Source organism: Meleagris gallopavo, chromosome 1, assembly GCF_905368555.1.
Source record: "Meleagris gallopavo chromosome 1, MGAL_WU_HG_1.1, whole genome shotgun sequence".
NCBI lineage: Eukaryota > Metazoa > Chordata > Aves > Galliformes > Phasianidae > Meleagris > Meleagris gallopavo.
Window position 1 is genome coordinate 62,358,833 of NC_139404.1, and position 20,878 is coordinate 62,379,710.

A 20,878-nucleotide genomic window follows, 5' to 3' on the forward strand; every position below is an offset into this window, starting at 1 on the left:
GGGTTTTCCACTGCAGGATCCTCTCCCAAAGCACCAATGCTGTAAGCACACACCCCTTGAACTAAGTCCAAAGGTTTCAGAAACAATACACCTGGGAGCAGGGGCAGCAATATTAGCTGGCACTGGCTTATGAAACAACAAAATGACACACATGGCTGGCAGGGACCTCGCCAGCCGGTTCTACCAAAGCAGACCACAGCTGGAGGGTGTATCCAATAGTGCAGAACGACCTGCTTGCCACCATCCTCAGAGACAAGGTAACCTGAAACTGGTGGCTGTGCTTTCTGGTTTGGGCTAGATGTCATCTCAAGTGCATCTGGATTTGTATCTTTATTGCAGGAACCTCCATAACCCTAAAGGTATCTTCCACTCCATACAGGAAGAGACTATTTCTTCCCACTCTCCTACAGTCAGGAAAAAAAAAGAAAGAAAGAAAGAAAGAAAATTAAGGCAGAGTTCAGGCCAATATTTAGGCTTTCTATGGCACGGCTCATGTGGACAGCATGTATCACTGGAGCCGGCACTGTTCATAAGCTCCCAGGGCAAGGTTTGGAAAACCTGTAAAGAGGATCCAGGAAAACTCCAAGTGGCTCATGACTTGCCCAAGGCTTCAGTTTGGAGATATGTAACTTAGTAATACTGGTATTAAAAGTGCAAATGAGAAGAAAACGATCTTCAGCATCCATTTTCCAAAAATAAAGGTAGTTTCAGATCAAATATCAGGTAATTAAAGTAGATATCAAAGATATAAAACACATCCCAGCACTGTGTTGATTTCACTTTCAGTCCAGTATTTGTACCCTGTTAGATTTTTACTTACTATTCAAAGTCCAGATGTATTTAATGTATTCAAATACTTATGTCATGTGACAATAGTAACAAAACAAATTCTGGATTTCGTGAAGAATGAAAGTTCAGTGATTCAAAAGCATAACAAGTCAAATGCAAAATGAGTAAAATACGGATATATCACTAAGATAAAAATTTCTGTAGAAAGTTTTATTCTAGTGAATAAGTAGGATCACTATGTTGTCACTATGCTGTTTTTAAATGGGCGTAAAGGGATACCAGCAAGTTAATGAGCCATCAGGGATGATAAAAAGCTACAAATTAATCCTTTTTTTTTTTTTAACCTTAATTTTACCCCCATACACGCTACTTCCATATCTTTAGCACTAAACATTGCAGCTTGTTCTCTTTTCAGGAGAGTTAAGAACAAGAATATTAAACAAAATTCATTCAAGATACACATAGACCTTTATTCCTAAGATCTATCAAATATATAGTAGTGACCCTTAAAATATCAGTCTACAAGGGTTTTAAGTTGAAAAAGAAAGACACATGCTTAACTCCCCTCTATCTTTCAGCTTGTAAGTGACCTGTAGCTTCCTGACTCTACTACACTCACCAGTTTTTTTGGCTTGCAGCATCTACTCCGTAAATGCATTACGCTTATTGGCCTGATAAATATTACAGAATATTTAGCATTTGGAATGACCTCTGGAGGTCATCCAGTCCAACCTGCTACTCAAAACAACTTTGAAGTTTGCCCAGGATGTGACCTATGAGTTGTATAATGCAATCAAAATTGGACGTATCGATCACAATTGTTGTATAATACAATCACTATAATTCCTCAAGCCACGATACAATCAGAAAGTGATTGACAATTAGCTCCTGAGTGCCAGTAAAATAAACTCTCCCATCTTGGTCTCACTCTTACATCCCATCATATCTGAATAGGATCTAGAGCAGAAGTAAAGACCTTGGCTAGAGCACAGCTACCAACCTGTGAATGATATGCAGTTCAACAGAATTTCAGGAAATTTGTTTGGGCAAACAGGCTGATGATAAGGAGGTAGAGTAAGGGCAGAAAGCTGCAGGAGCAGAGGAGAAAGGTGGACAGCACATGGGTGGAAGGACTGGGGTCAGAAGGCAAAGGAGCATTTCTCTGGAGGAGAAAAGCACAGCTCAGTTGGCTGATGCATGGAGAAGTTCTTGTAAATCCATTAAGTACGGCCTGCATGGTCCCTGGCGACTCAGAGATCCCACTTCAGGAAGACATCTGTATTCACAACAGCCTTGCCACAGCTGTTTATACACTCCCCTTAACTGAGGCCTCACCATGGGGCTGGGGAGGAGAGTAATTGGGTTACAACAAATGCTGTCCTCTGGCACAGAGCACAGAATGAACGTTTACTATCTAGAAACAGACAATCTGTCAAGTTGTAAAGTGATGTCATAATTTTGGATTAGTGTAATTCACATATAGATTTATTCATGTATATGTAAAGTTATATATATATATACGCACATATATATATCATATATACACACACATACACACACATATACATGTATTCAAAGACAGATATTTAAATAAGAATTGTAGCTCCTCATTATGCCCTGGTATGCTTGGCTTTGCCTACACACTGAAGCTGCAGTAAGCATCTATGCCAAGTGCAGCAGGCTGTACATTACTTAATGGTTCAAACATCCTACACCATAGTTCGTCATAATTCCCACACGCAGGAACAAATCCTGTAAAGCTCAGGATAGTGTTGAAAGCAAACTGCTTGGAAGGTATTAAAAAAAAAAAAAAAAAAAAAAAAAAAACAGGAACAAGTCTTGCTGTTCATATTGTGACCATATGGGCAAACTGAATAACTGCTGCTTCACCACCAACAACAAGGTTCTGAGCAAATTCCAGGTACTATAGCAAATCATACTGCTTACAACCCCCAGTGACCATAGCAGTTCCCAGCAAATTGAATACATTGCTCCTTCCCCCTTTCCTTTCTGCAGAACAACTGAATGACCACAGAGGTGGGAGAAGGCCAGTGTAGATGAGAAAAAAGTGTTTAAAACACTCTTCACTATTTGATTTTAAGCACTAAGTTCACATTTCAGAAGGAAATCCAAGTTTATTAAAACTGTCTCATGAATTAAAAGAGTTGAAGTTTCAAGAACTCCTCGCAAATCAAGTGAGCAACAGCACAAAAATCTCAAAACTGTCAAACTAAAAATGAAACAAATACAATGCTAAACAAAGCAATACACAGAGGGTAATAGGAAGAGGGTGGGGAAAGTTCAAGTCTCACATACTCTTCACTTTGCAAAGTACCATAAATCTTTTCATTCTTTTGCAGGTCACATGTAAGGTTTGGTTTGCATTTTTCCCCTTTCTTTAGCCTCTTATTCTGCAAGTAAGCAGAAGTTCTTGAGGATCAGATGCACTGAACTATATGAGGTTCTTCTGGGCCCGCTGCTCAAGCTTGTCAAGGTCTCTGAATGGCATCCCATCCCTCAAGCATGTTGACCATACCACACAGCTTGGTGTAGTTTGCAAACTTGCTGACGGTGCACTCAATCTCACTGTCCATGTCATTGATTAAGATATTAAAGAATATCAGTTCCAGTACTGACCCCTGAGGGACAGCATTCATTACTGAACTCCGTCTGGACATTGATTACGACTCTCTGGGTTTGATTGTTCATCAAACAGTCCACCTGTCAAATGTGTAACTTTCCAATTTGGAAAGAAGGATGTGGGGGACCATATCAAAAGTCTTACTGAAGTCCAGACAGATGACATTAGTGGCTCTTCCCTCATCCACTGATGCTAACTGCATGCCAATGTAGAACGCCACTAAGTTGATCAGGCAGGACTTGTACTTGGTGAAACCACACTAGTTATCCTGTATCACCTCTTTCTCTTCCATGTGCTCTACCATAGCTTACAGGTGGGTCTGTTCCACAGTCTTCCCCAGCACAGAGGTGAGGGTGATAGGTCTGTAGTTCCCTGGGTTGTCCTTTCTATCCTTCTTAAAAGTTGGTACAACCTTGCCTTTTCTCCAGTCACCAGGCACTTCACTTGAACATCATGACTTTTCAAATGTCTTCGAGAGTAGCTTGGTGACTACAAAATTCCCTCAGGACTCTGGGATGCATCTCACTGGGACCCATAAATTTATGGATGTTCAGGTTCCTCAGGTGGTTGCAAACCTGATCTTTGTAGTGGGGTGGGATGGACACTGTTCTCCCAGTCCCCAAATTCTGCTTGGCAAGCACGTGAAAAGCAGTTGCCAGTAAAGTTGAGGCAGAAAAGTTATTGAGTACCTCTGCCGCCTTCTTCGTCTGTTGTTACCAGCTTGCCTGTGTTGCTCGCTAGGAGGGCACTGATTCTTGGGCTTTCCTATTCTGGCTGATATGACTTTAGAAGCTTTTCTTAATTCCTCTTCGCACCCATTGCCAAGCCCGTTTCCAGTTGGGCCTTGGCCTTCCTGATTCTATCTCTACAACAGACTAGCAGTATCCTTATACTCCTCACAGGGTACCTATCCCTCCTTCTTCCCCTCCTTCATCATCCGTCCCCTCTGAACAGCTTTTAGCCATCAATAGCCACATTCCGGTCATGGGAATCATCAGGTTTCAGTGATTTTGTCATGGTTTTCTAGAAGCACGGTGGCTTCCAACTCCTCCAGGTTACTTCGTAAGCTGTGAGCACTGGTATAGAGACATTTTAGCTGGGTAGATAGCTGGGTAAAGAACTGGCTGGAGGTCTGGACCCAGAGAGTGGTGGTGAACAGAGTTAAATACAGCTGGCGACTGGTCATGAGTGGTGTTCCCCAAGGGTCTATACTGGGGCCTGTCCTCTTTAATACCTTTATTGATGATGGCATTGAGAACACCTTCAGTAAGCTTGCAGATGACACCAAGTTGGCAGGAAGTGTCAATCTGCCTGGGGGTAGCGAGGCCCTACAGAGAGACCTGGACAGGCTGGATGGATGGGCTGAAGCCATTGGGATGAAGTTCAACAAGATCAAGTGCCGAGTTCTGCACTTTTGCCACAGCAACCCCGGGGAACTCTACAGACTTAGGGCAGAGTGGCTGGAAGATTGTGAGGAGGAAACAGATCTGGAGGTATTGGTCAATGCTCAGCTGAACATGAGCCAACAGTGTGCCCAGGTGGCCAAGAAGGCCAACAGCATCTTGGCTTGTATCAGAAACAGTGTTGCCAGCATGTGCAGGGAAGTAATTGTCCCTCTGTACTCAGCACTGGTGAGGCTGCATCTCCAATACTGTGTTTAATTTTGGGCCTCTGCCTACAAGAAAGACATTGAGGCCCTGGAGTGTGTTGAGAGAAGAGCAGCGAAGCTGATGAGGGGTCTGGAGCGCAGACCTTATGAGGAATGGCTGAGGGAGCTGGGATTGTTCAGTCCGGAGAAGAGGAGGCTTGGGTGACCTTATCACTGTCTATAACTACCTGAAGGGAGGCTGTAGTGAGCTGGGGATTGGCCTCTTTTCTTGTGTAACTGGTGATAGGACTGGAGGAAATAGCCTCAAGTTGTGCCAGAGGAGATTCAGGTTGGGAAATACTGCTTTTCCAAAAGAATAGTCAGGTGCTGGAACGGGCAGCTCAGGAAGGTGGTGGGTGGAGTCACCAACCCTGGAGGTGTTCGAGGAATGTTTAGACGTTGTGTTGAGGGATATGGTTTAGTGAGACCTATTGGTGATAGGACAGTTGGACTGGATGATCTTGTAGGTCTTCACCAATCTTCTATATTTTTATGGCCTTAGTGCCTTCTTGGAGAATAACTCCTTAATTCCTTTGAAGTACTTCATTAGAGTTTCCCTATTGTCTTCTCCTATTGCCTCAGTGGTCCCTGGTTCATGTCATAAGATTTCAGATGCGCTGCAGTGTTGCCAGCACATCTCAAAACAGCAGGTTGAGGGCCTCCACTAACACCCTGTCTCTCTAACCTAAGCTGTCCCACACCTTGTCAGGGACAGGCTCACTATTACCCAGCTCTTCCTTCAACCCTAGTTTAAAGCCCTGCCAATGAGACCTGCTAGCTTTTCCTCAGGGTCCCTCTTCCCCCTTTGGGAAAGGTGAATAAAACTGAAGTCACTACATTTTACATGTCTAAAGACAAATAATGAAGTTGAAAACAAATGAAGCATCTGAACAGCCCGTGCTGGTTTTGTGCTTTGCCCTAGCTTGCTACAGCCTACTTTTATACAGGCTGACCAGTATTTTATCACAAGCATTTTATCAACAGCTCCAGGGTAGCATACAAATAACTTCACCAAATAGCAAGTTTCTTTGAATCTATTTGATAAATATTGAATAATGGAAAAAAAAAAAAAAAGAAAAAAAAGTGGGAAATAACCTTTAAAAGCAGGTTTGAAGTACTTTTCTGAATGCAGTTTCTCTTCAAATGGGTTTACACTTCACTTCTTCTGCAAGAGTGCAATCTTCAAAATAAATAAATAAAGTGCTTTGAGAGTAAAGGAAGCAGTTCTGCTCTGATAAATAACAGAATAAAAAAGGCATCTTCTCACTCAGCAAATCTGGCTCTGGTGCACAGTCAAGAGTGATTGCTGCTGACTATTGAGATAAATAAGGTCTACTGCTTTCATGCTTGTTTGCAATAGGATGTTTGCAACAGCAAACTGAATGCTTTTCTTCCATATATAAAGCTAAGTTCTTCATTAATTTTCTATTACGCATCCGGATGGCCCCTACAGCACCACTCAGTAACAGGAAATGTGATAAAAAGACTGTGTCAGAGCACGCTTTGGTCTACACAAACTTAATGAGGTGAAAATGCTCAAGAAGGGAGCTCAGTCTACCAGACTGGCCAGTGTTTAATCCAGAACCAAACAGAAATTCTAGCCTCATAAAGCAACTTTTAAACAATCACTTTCCAATTCAGGGGTTGCACCTTTTCCTCATAAAATGCTATGTTTACAAGCATTATTAAAGGCAAAAATCTAGAGCAGCAAATCAATAAGCACACACATTGTTATAAAAAGATTTAATAAGTGGTTTTCCCTTCAAAGTTGAACACCATCTGTATAGGTGTTGTATGTATAATATACAGAATAAATATGCAACAAATATATTATACATAAATAGCAGCTCATCATCTCAAGACTATAGTCCAAAAAATCTACTTCACCTTGTGATCCTATCAAAATTAGACTAAATAATATTTTACAAGACGGATTAGTAAAATATTGAAAAGAGGTCACAAAAGTTCTGAGCAGTTGGCAAGCTAACACTTCTTAGAAACTATTAGGAACATTAGGACAGAAAACATATGCTGGAAAGTGAGGATTTAAAATATTTTGTATTTTATTTTGACAATACTTAGCACAAATAACTAGTAGTGTTGCCTGCTCTTTGGAATCTAGATATCAGAGAGATGAGGAAGCCTCTTAAAGAAGAAACAGGTAGTAAAACAGGAAGACTGGCTTTCACAGCCACCCAAAACGCACAGACAAAACACATCACCATTATTTTCTTAACATTATCTGTCTTGAAGCTCCTGAAAGTAAACTGTTTCTCTTTAATGTAACACAGCATACACTACATTTCCATCTGCAAGCATTTGAGACTTTCTTAATGTCCCAGAAAAAAGTCATCAGCGCTACCCTGTGCCACCCTGCAATTTTCTCAGAACATCCACCCAAAAATAACGACATCAAGCCTGATCCTTCTACACCATGTCCCATATTTTTTTCTTAATACAAAGCTCAATATAGCAGTAGCAAAAACTACAGTTAACTTCATTGCTCATCTTACTGACAGAGAGTTCAAATTAGCAGGCAATATTTCTTAAATACACATATTTGTATGAATATATAGATAGATAGATAGATCTACATATTACTAAATACTCTCCATTTGAGCTCATGATTCATCGATGCATTTCACTTCATGCCTCTAAGGAACAAATCAAAAGCTTAGGTCAGAGAAACACTGAAAGTTTCTTGTTATTATTGTCAGTCAGAGCTTTCAGTTCCTTCCAGATTTCAGATTCAAGAAAACATTTTCCTTACATTGCGGGAATCTTAAAATGCTGCAGAAGCAGATTAGAAGAGCTGCTCTTCTTTTGGCTGAACCTTCAGGCAAGTTTTTAGTACACAACAAAATAACCTAAACCAAGTTCTCTCAAATGTGTGGCTTTTTATGACTCAAACTGCCACTCAAGCTAGGTGATGGGAGATCTCCTCTCCTACAGACACTTCCCCCATGGGCTTAACTTTCTGCACTTACATATAACTATCTTCTCTTCTTCAGCCTGATAATAAAGGGAGCTGTTTGGGCTGCTCATGTGCAACATGAGGTTGAGTTCCAGGAAAAGTATTAGTGGGCAGATGACAGGACTGCAGGCTTCTAATGCATCTTGATTTAATTGCAGGTGTAGGATGTCTTACTCTGCTATGGGAGAAAGTGTTTTTAAACACGTCTGTTAACACGTACGGATAGTACCTGTGCTATCATACACTCACACTCGTTTGACTCCAAATATATGCACTTCAGAAAAGTTCCAGTAACTCAAATACCATTACATGAATTCCATGAAAAGGGTTAAACACAAATGAGTATTTCAGTGAAAATTTACAATGGAAGCATAACACACCACTTTACCAAAGTGTGAAACAACCACTACCACCTATCCCTCCCAGGGCAGGTTAGGGATTATCTCCAGCTGCCACATTCTACCTTTCAGAAGCATTTTACATCTCATTTCTTTCACACCTCCTAAATCACTAAGTGTAGCACATCCATCACCCTAGGAGGTAGGCTGTGCTTTACTGTCTCTCACTCAAGACTTTGCAAGCACATGTTCTTGGTGAGCAGTCAGGTGTCAGGTTGGTTGTGGGAAAATGTCCCTGTATATCCCTGACAGTCTAGTAATAGCAGATGGTTCCCTTTTGTTTCACAAGGAATCACTGAAAAGTATTTTTTATTTTTTATTTTTTGTTGCCAGTTCTTATGACTCATGTGAAAGACAGAGAAGCAGACTTTCAGAGCGTATCAACATATGTTTCCTCCATGACTGTTCCCTTGTTTGGGCTTGACAAGCGCAACCTATTAAATGAGAGCTCTTTTCTATACCTGGTAAACCAACCTAACATGTAATCAGCTTTTGTGCTTGTTCATTGTCTCCACTCTGATCATACATTCATATGGTACAATGAAGAAACACAATGAAGACGTTTCACAAACTGGTCAATTTCCACAAACACGCACTGAGATTTTTGGTCCTGTCCTACAAACACCAATATTTGGGCACCAAATTAGCCAGGCAGTTGTGCTGGTGCTCATTGTGCCAGCTAGCTAACATAGCCTGAATCTTACAAATTTAGCACACACTAAGCTGTGTGCTAAGTGTTAAGGATATCATCACTTCTACTTCCATACCCCACTTTACATCTGTGTCAACTCTTTAGGCAGCTCCTTTCTGTGGCAAAGGAGGAGTTGAGCAAGAGAAGAAAAAAGTGAAAGTAAGATGATAAAGGAATATGTCACATATGGATTAAGAATCCTTTCAATTCTATCTCTCCAGACTTTAAAGTTGTTCAGTCTCCTGCATTCCATTTCCAATCAGCAGCCACTTTCTGCTTTCTAAAATGATTGTGAGTAAAGCTTTGTAGGGCTTTGTGTTTGTTAAGACGGAACATCAGAACACTCTTGCCTTTCATTACTTAATGCAGCTAAGAATTTAAGTACATTCCTACCGTCCCCTATGGAATGAGAAAGAAAGGAAGGCACTGAAAAACATTTATTTTGGTCCTGAAGTTCCATTCCCCATCTTCACCCAGGATCACTGCCATGAGCTGGCCTTCAGATGCTTCCTCCAGAGAAGAGGCAACATCCCTGCAAGGGACTGGAGGGGCCGCACATCTGGACTGCATGGTTCATGTGCACACTACAGAGGAGCTTCTGCTAATGGGCTGTAAAGCTTAAGAGTCTTCAGCTCCCCAAGAAAAATATGTCCTCGGTTGCCTGAAGGCTTCATGTAAGCATTTTCTATCTTCAAAGAGGAAAAAGCAAAACCTTTTGAAAATTAATTCATTTTGGCCAAAGAAGAGGGGAATAACCACTGAGCGTATACGGGCACTCTAGACACTGCAAACAGACTGCAGTGTGTCTGTTCACTTGGGCAAGTTCTTATCATAGGAGCACAGAGTCATGGAATGTCTTTGATTGAAAGGCACCATAAAGATCATCTGGTTCCAACTCCCCTGTCATAGGCAGAGTTGCCACCAAGTAAATCAGGATGTCCAGGGCCCCATTCAACCTCGCCTTCAGCATTTCTTGATTCAACTTATCCACTGGTCTACCCTTATTTTGTCTTTTTATTTAAAAAAATAAAACAAATTATGTGTTCTAATTCATGAGCAGTATGATAGTGCCAGATTTTTCAAGCATTGGTTAGTACAAACAGAATTAAAATGCATTTAAGCTCAGCTGCAAACATGGATTTCAGTAGACTATCAACTATCAACACTATCAACTCAGGTAGCAAAATAAATATCAGTATTTTTCTAGGCTAACCCCGATGTTTGGACAGGTGTCTGAGATTTATAGGACATGATGATTATTGAAGTATTCACATCTGGGCATTAGAGCTGTCACCAACTTATAATACGTTTCCCTTCCTCCCGATTTGGATAAAAAACAAAACCAAAATATCCACTCTCACATATCAAATTTATCTCCTTGACTGAGCACAGAAGTGAATAACCTGGCTGTTTTTTCCCTTCCAACTTAAAACGCCTAAATGATTAACAGCACACTGCACTTGATACAGTGCTGAAAGGAGTTCTCTCCATGTGAAGAAAAGACAGACCTTCCGTTTCTTTTTATGAGCAAAGAAAAAAGAAGGGAAAAAAAAAAAAGAGATGGAAGAAAAAAGGAAGTTCTCTGAGGAGAAAGGGTGCATTTATTTGTGTTTCTCCATGCCCCTTTCATCACAACTTAAATTTGCATACCCTGTTTTTCCTGAGAAAAGATCTGGTGACTGTAAAACCGGTACTGATAAATGAAAAAAGAAAAAAAAAAAAAAAAAGGCATTTTAAACAGAAAAACCATTAAGGTTGAAGCCTTATTCATAAGGGTCTCCACTGAATCCCACTCCTGGAGAGACTGCTATGAGCCAGACCTCCTCAGTCCCCTTCCTTTTGCCTTTAGCTCTACACTTTCATTTAAACAGTTCCCACTATCCTGGCTCTTGTGTAAAATTGGCAGACTGAAAGATAGCAAAGGCAAACTAGAGAAAGGGAAGCACTACAGGGAGGGGAATGCTAGCTCAGTGCTGCCTGTGGCAATAATCAAACAGTTAAGTGACAGTGACCTATGATCACAGGTTTGCCATTCAAGGGGTCAAAAAAAATGAACATTTCTTCTTGTATATATTATTTTACATCCCATATTTTTCCTCCTCTGTTTCAATATAAACCAGCTCTGCTAAATCACAAAACCCATCACAAAGGCTTTGCCTCCAAGTTCAATTAATTACATAGTGTAATTGTCAAACATCTCCCTTACCACTGGTTTTCTCTTTTTATATTAAAATACAGCTTAATTCTCCAGCCAGTTCTATGCATTCTAGGCACTTTATATGTTTTTGGGAGCTACTAACTACATGAATTTAGATGCACTCCAGATACTTGACAAGCTCATGAAGGAAGAAGTTGCTGATGGTAGAGGTGTAACTGCTGAGACCTGTGACAGGGCAGGATTTTTAAAAACCTAAGCAGGAGCAGAGGATGGCAGAACCAGATTAAACGCTCTATAAACACTCAGTTTTAGGGGGCTGTAAAACCAATGAATCCCAAACACATCCCTGAAGGATTCTGTGAAATAATCTGTTTCTTTATTGCGTATTGTAAAGGTACAATATTACCTTTTTCACTTTTAGTGGGATACTTTGGAATGGAACAAATATCTAATACAGACCTTTTATTAAAACAAGTAGTAACAGAAGCCAGGTATAACTGCTGAAATATTAGCTCTGGTAAATCTTAGTGCTTCACTGGTCTTCATTTTAAGAGTGCTTTTGTAATCTTTGCAAACAAAACTGCTTTGGAACAAAAATGCCCATAATGAAGAAGCAAAACATGGACTGGCATCCCTATGGCACATCGTAAACTCCTGCTTAGGTTTTAAAAGCATCTCCAAAAGCAGACTGTTCTTTTCCAGACCTACAGATACTATCACCAAAAGCCTTTCTTTCTCAGTTTTGTAACTAAAATAAAGCAAGTTGATTATTAAATCCAGCTTTTGCTGCTTCATTCTCATTAAAAGTAATTTAAGCTTCCTGAGTTTGAAGTGAGAATTATTCAACATGACACACCACTACAAATCTCAGAACAGATTGTTGTAAAAAGTAGCTTTGCTGCAGTTTAATCTGATGAACTCTAACTAGTATTTCTCCTTTGCACTAAAGGAAATTATAAAATATTTTAAAAATAGAGAGGATTTGACATTTTCTTTTTCAGGAAGGGAGATGGTGAACACCAAGTGCTGCAGAGAAGGGGACATAGAGGAAACTGAGGTACAGGGTATTCCAAAGGCAGAACAGCACTCAGTGTCGCATTGAAGTAGTAATCATTGCTGTGAGGCTGCTCGCTGTCAGCTGTGCACAACTATTGCTCTGAATTCATGCTAAAAGGCATGAATCCACTATCAGAGAGAGAGGAGCTGCAACTGGGAATCCTTTGCCATGACTCAGTATGCACAGCACATCTCTCCACAGATTCAGGGCATTTTAAAAATACATAGAAAAAAAATTAAAAATCCTCTCAAAAACATCAACTAATGTTGTTTGCTAATTAATACATTTACTAAAATGCTAAAATATTCAATTCTTTATCCTATTTAACACAAATATTGTAACAGAAAATACTGACATATATAAGAGAAAATTAAACATATCAAATTGTATAAAGCAAAATCAGAAATGGCAATATCAGGGGAAGGTGACAAAGCAGAGGTTTTTTTTTTCCCCAAAAATTGAAGGGTCATTCAGGCCAATTTACAAATTTTAAGGAAAAAAAAAGTTTAAATCAAACTAACTAAACTTTAATCTGAAGTGAAAAGCCCAACTTGTATATTTAAAACATTTCTTATTAGAATCAGCCTCTCTTCTTCAATTAAAGCCTCAAATTTCAGAGTTCCTGACTTTTTAATTCAGAATTCAAACTTTTAAAATATTCTTTAAGTGCCTGTATACAACATCCAGAAGACACATCACACTACAGCAATATTTTTCTAAGTATCACATGAACTACTGGAAAAAAACACATAGTGAAAAGGAGACCATGAAGCAAATTTTTCAATTTTCTCTTCTAAACCAGGTTTTGACTTCAAGCAGTTCAAGAACAGAGCCACTTCTGCTGCATCACAGCGTTCATTGATGGGGCTGGCTGAACACTGGAAAGGAAAAAGTTATAGCTGCTTGTGCAAGCACCAGGACTGCAGACCGAAGGATCGGCAGTTAGCACCATTATTACTCACTAAGTTATTTCTTAGCCATTTTTATAAACATGGAATATGTGGTCAAACCACTCCTTAATTACATGACTAATTCCAAAAGTCAGATGTTAATATCCAACAGCAGACTGACAACTGAAGACCAAGAGCACTGCTTCTCACAAACTAAGAAGTGAAATTGGTCAAAATGTACTCAGAAAAAAAAGAAAGAAAAAAAAATCTAAAATAACTACTTTATACAAGGGCTATCATCATAACAGTGAAGGAGTAATGCAGCCCAGCCGGCTCCATTGATTTCTTGCAGGCTGATACCAGATGGTGAAAGGTTTCCACCCAGCTCGCCTCTGTCTCCCAGAAAAAGGAGAGTGAGTAAATAGGAGCACCCCTCTATCTGTCTGCCATCCATACAGCCCTGTTAGTCGTGGGACTGGCCTGGCAGCCAGACCAGGCGGTCTCAACCAGGAGGACCAAAGCAGGCGACAGCACAGGTGTGGCCCCACGCTCTCACCTATGAGTCACTGCCGGGTGACAGCCACCATCAAGCACAAAGGCAGCTTCAAAACCTGAATCTCTTTCTACAGGTAACAAAATGAAGCTGCCCCATCTACCACTTCTCCAATGCTGAACATGATTTTCTCTGATTCTTCCAAGGCAACCTTTCTTGCTATCTTCTTTGGCAATTCAGTTGGTGAGATCAAAGTTACAGCTGGCAGCTTTATCAGATTCACACCAGTGTTTCCTCTACTGTGAACAGTGAGGGTATAGAATACAGCCCTCAGAGTTCAACAGGAGAACTTAAACAAACACACACCATGACTTTCTTTCAACTTTCTCAGAGCCAAAACAACCCAGTCAAACACGGCATGATTACAGATAGGTGTATGCAGCCATAATCCTATCTCTCCAGTGCACAAGATCAAAGTGTTTATAAAATCTGGAGAGAGTTTCTATTACTGGAATACAGCAAAACAGAGACTGAACAAGGTGTCAGAAGTTACCTTGGACTTAAGTCTTTCATATTGCTCAAGAATGTACTGATAAAGAAAGAAAAAAAAAAAATAACTTACTGTAAAACAGTAAGTACAGGAACAAGAGTTAATCAAAAGGAAACATACCTGGATCCACTGCAACTTACTTCCTGCTCTAGGACAAGGAGCCCCTTCCTTGTCACTGTGGGATGGGCTGCTGCCTGCTTCCTACTTTTAAGCCCCTGATCCTCTTCCTAAGTGACGTTGCTGGAGATGACCGGGCGAGCTGCCAGCTTGGAACCACAAGATGAGTCCTGACTCACCGTGCTCCTGCCCTTTGCCAGGAGTTGCTGGTCCTCTGCACCACGTTTAGGAAGCTCAGACAGATGCAAAACGCTCTGCCTTGCAGGCACTGCAGGGTTTCAAAGGACAGCATGAGAGAAAAAAAAGTGTTTTGTTTGTTTCTCTCAGCTCAAATTAACAACGCAGATAGTAGGTGACAAAGGGTGTTGGCTGAGTACTGCCAAAGGCATAGGTGAAAGTCAACAGGTTCTGTAATTAAAACACAAAGAAATTCTTGGACTCAAAGTCATCCTTCGGGGACACAGCAAAATGAAACTAAGCATCTGCAAAGGATGGGAAGAGAGAGCACCTGAGGCTTTGTGTCATAAGACTGAGCTCTTGTAACCAGCACAGAACCTCTGTGTCCCCCACACTTCTGCACTCCTTCTTCTGGGTAGCAGGGGTATGTCTGAGGTATTTTCCCCCTTTCCTTCTCTGCAGGAGAAACAAATCTGGCTACAACCTCATGGTGTATCTCCTGGCTGCTCAGGGAGGATTTGTGTGCTGCAATAAGTGCAGAAACACTCAAAGAAATGAATGAGGGAAATCTTGCACAAGGTTGCTGCAAGAACATGGCCCTGACATGGTCCCACACCCACTCAAACCCTTCTTCTGTAATTCCAGGAAGTTCATGGCCTACAGCTATACAGGCCCTCCTGAAAAGAGCTCCTCACGCCTCCTCCCAAATTCATATCTATCTTTAGTGTCTATTGATAGACCTAATTCTTAAGAAAAGTTTACAGCTGAAACCAGTGACTTCACTAAGTCAACAGGAAAATATTTGAAAGATCTCTTAGGCTCACTCAAAACCCCTCAGAGATAAGGCTCTACTCCTTCTTACTTCTCTGTCAGTACCACAGACACTTAATTTGCTCCCAGATGAAGAGGCAGTTGCTCCTACAACAGTTAAGTGTCATGTGTGCCATAGACACAGCCGCACAAAAATGTAGCCATCTCTTCAGAACTTCTAGACCAAAGGCAACAGTACTACCTTAGAGGTGCCCCAGTCCCACATACATACATCATCCCTATAGAGAAAAAAAATCCTCACTCCTATTTGAAAAATAAATAAATAAAATTAACCATAGCTCTAGAAAAACGTCTCATTTTTCCCTCCCATGCTGGATTCACAGTTGACCCTCTCTAATTCATATCTCTGCATCTCATTTTCCCAACCTGTAAAAGCAGGATTGCTCCTGCTTGTTCTCACTACAGGCTGGCATTTGAGCTCCTCTATCACTGGTTAGGACAACACAGGGTGAAATTCAGTAGAAAAGCATTTTGTTTTAGTGTAGCACTCAGAAAGGGAACTCTTCATTATTCCAAAACAAACTCAGTTTGTATCCAAATGATATAGCTACCATTATACTACATATATATATATATAAAAAACTAGGTCAGATTTCAGGCAAGCTCTTTCCTTTGATACAAACAACAAAAAGAGTCATCTACTGTAGTGCCTGCTTGAAAGTCTACACGTCACTGTCAAGCCTCTACTATATGCTGAAAGATGTTAGAAGCAACACGCTTATTACTTTGCGGAAAAAAAATCCTGGCAATTAAAAAGGAAATCCTTAGGATTAAGGCTGTGTACTCACAGCTTACATTTTCGTCATCTGAAAGGTGACATTAATGCTTTAAGCTCTCCCAGAGTCATATTTTGCAAGACACTTCACTGCCAATAAGCTATATACAGTCAAAGGGCTAACAGTCTGATATTATCAATAGTGTATGACACGTATCCATTTTTTGTTACATACTTTGACCAGTGATAATTGATTCCAAAATAGCAAATAATGAGTTATTTCATAGCTAATAATAGGTTCTTACAGAGCTCCACCTCAAATAAAAATACTTAAAACATACAGTCAGGAGTCACTGACACTGGAGATGCTGCTTGACTTCTTCCCTGAATGACAAAGAACTTTGCATATCAGCAAAAAGGTGCCCTCTTCTTATGAGTTAGTTATTGTGTGAAGTGCCTCACTGCGTTTTCAGAGGGTGTTAACCAAGAGTTCCTTCACTTAATAAGTAAACATTTACCTTGTTTCTGTGTAACATCTATTCTTTGTGTTCTAATCTTACAACTGTGAATACCATTATAAAAGGGGAGAGGAGAAGAAAAGCATGGCTTCTCAAAGAGGCAGTATAGTTTATCTGAAGGAATCGTGAATTTAGCTCTAACAAAACTTTAAATCACTGCATGTTTCAAAGCAAATAACTTAGTTTCACAAGGCAAGAATCTAAGCAATTAATGCAATCATCTCAAAAGCCCTAAGACCAAGGTCAGTTTTATTCTGCTATTGATAACACAAATAATAGGTACACGTGTGCACTAACCTGTTGCCTTTTCATAAGAATGCAACTCTTAAGAATAAAGTCTGTCCGGCTTCCCTCCCCCCTTCAAAAAAAAAAAAAAAAAAGATGGAAATTTCAAAGCAAAGCAGGACAGAAAACAGAATTTCTACTGAAATGAATGCAACATGCAGGATTACATTTTTCCAGACTGCTTTGAAAAATCCCAATGCACATACACTGGAACACAGCTGACAGTGCAAACTGTGCCCATGAAGTCACTACTGTTTTGTGCTGGCATCCCTTAGCATTTCAGCCACACCCATTAAACCCCCACTCAGCTTGTCAAAGAGATTTTCTACAGAGATTTGCAGAAGTATTAGGAGCATAATCCCTGCAGCTTCCTATGTATCACAAAGTTCATCTCACTGTTACTGCCTACTGCACAGGGTCTTGCTCTGTTATTTCAGCAGCAATTGCACACGTAACACCATGTATGGAGCCATTCAGAACACCAAGCAACAGGCTGAGCATTCCTTGGAAATGAAAGAAACATAAGATGCACATACTCAAAGCTCAGCTTTGCTAGGCAACTCAGGTTCCAGGTACAACTCCAGGAGACAAAAGGGCTGGTTAAAAAAAGCTTGCAAACTACTGACCTCACATGAGCAATTTTGAGGAAAAGCCCAGAGTAGACAGCAGGTGTTCAAACCAAAGCTGAAGTGTCAGAACAGCAATACGATTGATTTCAAGGACTCCTCCCACTTCTCATAATCTTCAAAACAAGCTATAAGCAGTGCCTGGAAGGTCTGGCTGATTTTGCTGATTCAAAAATGAGTTTCTTTGCCAGCAAAGAACGGAAATGAGTCCAAGGAAGAGACAGTGGAGAGAGTGATCCCACACATGCACACAGATGGAGCATGCAGAAGCACAGAAAGAAGGAACTAAGCAGAGGGAGGGAACAGGGGAAGGGGACTGTGGCTTACAGCTGCTTGAGTAACTGTATTTGCCATACCAATAACAAATTAATGCTTGGAATGAAACTGAGGGATATTTTTTCCAATTATTCATATAATGCAATCATTAAACAATGAATTGTTTAAAATTGGAAAATGCTTTTCTAAATGTACCCACAATAGAAAAGTGTTTTGCTTTGTATTTAAGACAATGTGATTAACAATAACAACTAAGTAGAAAGGGTTCTAATGTGAATTTGAGTCTCCTCCAAACAAGAATAAGATGTAATAGTTTAGCACCTGTGGGTTTTTTAATATACACACAGAAAATACTAGTAACAACTACACGAAAAATTCTCCCACACAAAAAGGAAAAGTCAACAGCTTTACTTAAATGAAAAAAACTATGGCATAGGGAGCATATAAACAGGAGGGGGAATGATTGTTTACAAGGGTGGATAGGATAGGATGGGATGGGATGGGATGGGAGAAGGGGGAATGGTTCTAAACTAAGACAGGGGAGGTTTAGGTTAGATATTAGGAGGAAGTTTTTCACACAGAGAGTGGTGACACACTGGAACAGGTTGCCCAACGAGGTTGTGAATGCCTGGAGGCATTCAAGGACAGACTGGACGTGGCTCTGGGCAGCCTGGTCTGGTGGTTGGCGACCCTGCACATAGCAGGGGGGTTGAAACTAGATGATCAATGTGGCCCTTTTCACCCAGGCCACTCTATGATTATGATTCTGCGAGATCACCCTTGCAACACACAACCACAGCAACTCAAGGATTGGATTAATTTGCTTTAATATTTTGTATCTGCTAGCAGCCAATAGTTGATAACTGACCACATCATAAAGTAGTTGATCTCTGTGACATTTACTAAAAATATCAGGCAGAGAAAATACCTTCTGAAATCAGTGAGGGATCAGCATGAAAACTGAAGAATAATTATCTGACTGTTTAAAAAATGATAATCTTCAACTGGGGTTTACAGATGACTGCTATAAAACTGTGCAGGTGTAGGAGTGCCTTGCCAGTACTCTGAACTTTACTCTTGCTTTTCTCAGAAGGAATTTGTTTTTCCTTATTTGCTCTACAGACCATATTTTTCTGCATTTCACCTCTATTATATTAATCATTAGTGTAACCAGCTGCACATAGAATCATAGAGGTTGGAAGGGATCTCAAGATATCATCAAGTCCAACCCCCTGCTAAAGTAGGTTCCCTACAGTAGGTTACACAGGAAAGCGTGCAGAGGAGACACCACAAGCTCTCTGGGCAGCCTGCTCCAGTGCTGTCACCCACAGAGTAAAGAATTTCTTTTGCATGTTTGTATGGAACTTCCTGTGTTCAGTTTGTGCCAAGTGCCACCTGTCCTGTCACTACACACCACTGAAAGGAGCCTGGTCCCATCCCTTTGAATTCCTCACTTTAGATAATCTCCACACTAAACAGTCCCAGGTTTCTCAGCCTTCCCTTATAAAGAAATGGTCCAGTCCCCTAATCATCTTTGTGGCCCTCCACTGGACTCTCTCTAGAAGATCTCTGTATTCTCTGAACTGTGGCCTCACCAGGGAAGAGTAGAGGGAGAGGATCACCTCCCTCCAAGTACACAGGAGCTGAAGTTCACATGTTCGCATGGATCTCACAAGCACATAATTCTACTCAGTGCAATTTGATAGGATGTTATGACTAAGATGTCATCTGAATTAGACCTCTACTTATCAGGATTTTGTCCACAAAGATAACAGCTTTCCCTTGCATTAAATGCTTTTTGGTTCCAGAAGACAAAGCACAGACAAAGCACCATGTTATGCATCATGCACTGCATGTCTGATGTTAAGACTTACGATATGGTGGCAAAGGCTCTTAGTTGAACCACGGAAAGGACGCTGAAAGGCACAAAATCAGATGATATTAGGAGCTTAGTAATAAGCATAGTGCCTTGCCACATACTCAGCTTCAAACTGAGCAGCCACAGAAGCCAGAACTGCAGGCTTACTTTGATGTAACCGCAGTGCAACAGAGAAGTGAAATTTAAATTATGCCAGCAGGAAAACAGCTATTCTGTGAAATCACGAAGTATGATTCAACCACCCGTGCCCTGTCTTCCTGACTAGTTTGTATCTCTGGATGAGCAACTGCAAGGAGAGAAGTATCACAAGCATGTACAGCTATGGCTCAATACTTAGCTGATTCAGGTCAAAGTCATCCCAGCAAAAAAATCACCCTAAAAAGCACTGTTCTTATTTCATATTATCCAGTGATATCTCCCATAGTGCAACTTTATCACACCACTAGTGAAGATGAAAGTAAATCATCTTAATGTACATTTAGTATTTAATTTTGGGTACTTACAAATGTATCCTTTAGCTCACTGCTCCTTGTAATCCTGTTTTTAATGGTAGATGACAGACTACTATATGGTTACAGAGGTCACTGGGGTGCTTTCAGGGAAAACTGTACGTGAATAAATAACAAAGTGCAGGTTTTAAGATCTTTTTCCCTCTATACACATTTTCCCAGATTCAGTATAAAATACTAAGCAACTCTGCTTACCAAAGCACTGCCAAAAAGAAAAGAGGGGGGAAAAAAAAAGGTAAATGGTAAATTCTCCTAGGAAGAAATCCTACAGGTAAAGATACTGGCAACAGTAGATTATACAAACACATTGAGTTTTACATATTCTACATGCTAACAGTTCTTTCACCTAGCATTTAGAAATACATAAATAAAATGGAAGAAATTTCTACTTCCTTCTATTGTAGCCTGTAATAGCTACAGTATAAATTGAGGCACCATGATAAACCATCAGATTATCTGCTAAGATTGTACTGCGTGACAATTGGGTTGCTAGCAGTTTCAAAATTTTGCTCTCCTATCTCGATCAGATCAACCATTGCTGTTTCAAACCTCCATCAAGTACTGCAACAATTAACAGAGATAACAAAACTCTTCAGATCGTACTGCCTGTACCTTACTTTCCAGGAACAAAATAGTCCTGTATAACTGATAAAAAT

General features: G+C 40.4%; 1 protein-coding gene across 7 annotated transcripts in view; it reads right to left on the bottom strand.

The window, feature by feature from the left end:
* EPS8 (EGFR pathway substrate 8, signaling adaptor) overlaps nucleotides 1-20,878 on the bottom strand; it is a 131,570-nt gene that overhangs the window by 71,550 nt on the left and 39,142 nt on the right. Inside the window, exon 1 of one of the 7 annotated variants that reach the window (XM_085230846.1) lies at nucleotides 14,410-14,432. The exons of the other annotated variants lie outside the window; for them this stretch is intronic. The gene's annotated coding sequence lies outside the window, so the exon portion shown is untranslated. Of the gene's footprint in view, nucleotides 1-14,409; nucleotides 14,433-20,878 lie in introns of those variants that run through there. 7 annotated transcript variants of the gene reach the window in all.